This window comes from Penaeus chinensis, chromosome 8 (assembly GCF_019202785.1).
Source record: "Penaeus chinensis breed Huanghai No. 1 chromosome 8, ASM1920278v2, whole genome shotgun sequence".
Taxonomy (NCBI): domain Eukaryota; kingdom Metazoa; phylum Arthropoda; class Malacostraca; order Decapoda; family Penaeidae; genus Penaeus; species Penaeus chinensis.
The window spans coordinates 33930203-33934376 of NC_061826.1; the positions used below are offsets into that span (position 1 = coordinate 33930203).

Here is a 4174-nt window from a genome sequence, read left to right on the forward strand (position 1 = left end):
TCTCTTCTCATTTGATTTACGTTTTCTTGCATTTTGGTCACTGCTATCGCGAAAGAAGCACACCGTGATTCCTAAAAATGCAAAATCGATGTTGCCAAGATGCTGATGAGGTCACACTCGTTGCATAGGACATCCAAAGCGAAACTGATTTTTTCTCTCAAAAACGATTTTTCTTGACATTCTAAGTTTTATTGGCAACTTAGTGTTTCCTTATATTCGATTGGTCCGTGACGTCACATTCTCCACCCCACAGCGGGCCACAAGGGGCGAAAAGAGGAGGGAAGAAGGAAATAGGGAGATAGAGGAAGAGGTACCGGTACGGTTGTTGTAACTGGTATGACTGTATTCTTTCCCTTTATTCCCTTGAAGAACCACGAAAGTAATGGTTTAGTGTTATTTTAAAAGGCAATCAGTCACAACACTCATTTTTTCAGAACATGAGCTTTATTGAATTTTTTCAATGCATAAATATGCCTTCATTATTTTTTAAGCCTTTTGCTTCACTTCACTTCGTAGACCATAAAAAGTCTGAGGTATGAAAATTTGTCAAGACTGGCAGACAGCCTTCACATGGTAATCGGAATGATTATGCAGTTATGCACTATGTGATAAAGAAAACCATGATGTTTCACCAAGAATGACATATACAAGAAATGTGTTTCGTGTAAGTTTGACTGCAAGGCATAAAAAAAAAAAAAAAAAAAAAAAAAAAAGAGAGATAGAGAGAGAAAAGGACCGCGTGGAAAACATGTAAAGGCATTATTAACAAATGTCAGGAATTATCATGTCATTTTTTTTTTCAATTTTTTTTTTTTTTTTTTTAGTCTGCGAGTTGCCATTTATCTGAATTATCGATACACGATACACATGCCAGACTAATCAAATGAAACGTACTCATTGCGGCAAATGCTAAAAAGATAAGACTAAGACTTACAATCATCACAATGTAAGAGATTCATTTAAATGATTTTAAATACATCCATGTCAGAAACACGTATTTCGAAAACGGTTAAAATACATCTCTTGAAGCGTGAAGATATTCCTTCTCCTCCATACCTTTAAAACTAATAAACCTATTAATCTCTAGATTTTTAGAGAGAGAGAGAGAGAGAGAGAGAGAGAGAGAGAGAGAGAGAGAGAGAGAGAGAGACAGAGAGAGAGAGAGAGAGTAAAAGATAGAGAAAAGAGAGAGATAGAGATTCTTTTTTTATGTTGTATTTTCTTAGAGGTGATATATACGAGAAATAAGTTTCGTGTAAGTTATACTGAAAGACTTGATACAAAAGGGCCAGTGATGCAAGTTTATCCATTGATAAAAATAGAGAAAAAGGGATCACGTGGCAAACAATTAAAGACTTGAATAATAATTGTCAGGAATCCTCATGTAATTTTGTTTAATCTTTTGTTGTTGTTCTTGTTGTTATTATTATTATCATTATTATCATTATTATATCATTATCATTATCATTATTAATAGTAGTATTATCATTATTATTATTATTATAATTATTATTGTTGTAATTATTACTATTATTATTATCATTATCATTATCATTATTATTATTATTATTATCATTGTTAATCATTATTATCATCATTACCATTACTATCATTATACTGTTGTTATTATTACTGTAATTATTTATTATAATTATTATTATGATTATCATTATTATTATTATTATCATTATTATTATTATTATTATTATTATTATTATTATTATTATCTTTATTATCATCATAATGATGATGATTGTTATCATTATCTTTACTATTATTATTATTGTCATTATTATTATTACTATTATTGTTGTTGTTATTATCATTATTATTATCCTCATCAGCATTATTATTATTATTGGTATTGGTATTATTATCATTATTATTGCTCTTATCATTATTATTATTATCAATATTATTATTATTATCATTATTATCACTATCATTATCCTTATCATCATTATCACCATTATTACAATTATCATTATTATTATCATTATCCTTTCCATTACCATAATAAATTTTATCACTATCATTATTATTAACACTAGTAGTAGTAGTATCATTATCATTATTATAATAATAACAATTATTATTATCATTGATATCATCATCATTATCATTATTATTGTCATTGTTATTGTTATTATCATCAATTCTTGTACCCTTATTATTATTGTCCTAATTATTATCATTATCATTTTAAGTACCATTATTGTTATCATTATTATCATTATCATTATTATTATCGTCATTAGTATTATTTCCGTCATTGCTATTTTTACAATTATGATTATCAATATTATTTTCACTAAAGTTGTCATTGCAATGAGCATATTTATCACTATCATCAGTAGCGATCATACTATGGTATCTATCATCACTACACAATGTTGAAAATTCAAGTAATTTTATATTGTTGTTGACTGCTGACTATGTTATGATATTTACTGATTAATCAAGTTTTTTGATGATAGATATGCCGACTTACTGATTAGATAATTATTCTGACTTGCTGATTGATAGGTCTTGTGTGCTGATGAGCATACTGACTAATAAACTTCTCAATAATAAACTGGCTAACTTTTTGACAGAAATGTTTAACCACAGACGGATTCCAAATTTGCCAACTTGAATAACATGCTGAATTGTTGGCTGACGATCATGCTGACTCTCTGGTGGAGAATCATGTTGACTCAATGGCCGTTGATCTTGCTGAGTAATATACATGCTGACTTTCTAGTTGGTTAAAGAAACTTTCTGACAAAGATGTTGCTTAGTTGACTGGCAGACTAGCTGATCATCATGCTGATGAATATGCTGACTTGCTGAATGACAAGCATGTTGACTTTGGTGGCTGATTACAATACCTCACTGGCCGATATACTTGCTCAACGGGAAACACGCTGGCTGAGAAACGTTTCCCTGCTGAGTGATAAACTTCCTGAAAGGCAAGCATGCTGATTGAGAAACATTTACTTTCAGATTGATTCTCTCTGACTGGTGAGCACGTTAACCTGGCGAGTTCCTGGCGCTATCCTGAGAGACATCCTGTAATCCTTTCAGCATGATAGTTTCTAAATGTTGAAGTGGCACTTACTCTTTCCTCTGCATCGTCATTTCCCTGTGCTAAATATAGCAACAAAGTCAGTGACGCTAAATTTAGACTCGAGGGATATGTGAAACACATATGCAGATTTTTCTTCTAGAAACACTCTAGAAAATATGATATATAGTGACATTATTACCATATGGAAGATTGGATTTGAATCTTGTTTTTTACCAAATTTCCCTTCTCATATTATTTTAAGTCATCAGACCAAAGAAAGTCATCAGCAGGTGTTGCCATAGGCTCGTAATTCATCGCTTGCATACATAACAAGGGAGGAAGTAAAATACCTATTTTTAACAAGGTATAAATATATAAATCTGGGGATGCGAGAGAGTGTCAGTGTTAAAGCCAAACACTGAGGTGGAAGCGCCGTACCTTATACGTGTGTAGTTTTTCAGGTGACTTCTCTTTCATTTCAAGCGGTGTTTTGGAAGCAGTGGCTGGTGGCAAATAAAGATATTTCTTGCAAAGTGTTGTGATGATTCATGATGACACTGGAATGTTTCTGAGAAAAGGACTTTGACCACGGATCATGTATGACATATGTAGATATATAGAGTACATAGACATAACCGCACACGTACGTGCATAGATGCACACACATACACGCAAATATCCATACACACAAACACACACGCATATATATATATATAGATATATGACTGCCGCGATGGTCCAGTGGTTAGAGCACTGGACTCCGACCCTTGTGGTCCCGAGTTCAATTCCCCGTCGCTCAAGCCCGAGAAAACGACATATCACCTTGAGAAGTCAAACGCAGGTGTCGTAGGGGAAGTCACCGCCGTGGCACAAGTGTTAGCGCGCCGAACCGCGGTTGATTAGGAAGGGCATCCGATCAGGCAAGGGTGACACTGCCATATAACCTCTCAATAGTGAATTGAGAGAGGCCTATGTCCTGCAGTGGAATAAATGGCTGTTAAAATATATTTATATATATACACATATATATGTATACACATATATATCTATATATATGTGTATATATATATTTATATATATATGTATATATATATGTGTGTATGTATATATACAAACATATGTATA

At 32.4% G+C, this 4174-nt stretch overlaps 1 protein-coding gene across 2 annotated transcripts in view; it reads left to right on the forward strand.

Moving 5' to 3' along the window:
• The first annotated feature begins 3451 nt into the window (after positions 1 to 3451).
• The window catches only part of LOC125028277, a 5087-nt gene continuing 4364 nt past the window's right edge, over positions 3452 to 4174 (forward strand). Inside the window, exon 1 of one of the 2 annotated variants that reach the window (XM_047617717.1) lies at positions 3452 to 3494. The gene's annotated coding sequence lies outside the window, so the exon portion shown is untranslated. Of the gene's footprint in view, positions 3511 to 4174 lie in introns of both variants that reach the window. The other variant, XM_047617715.1, reaches the window with a different exon arrangement.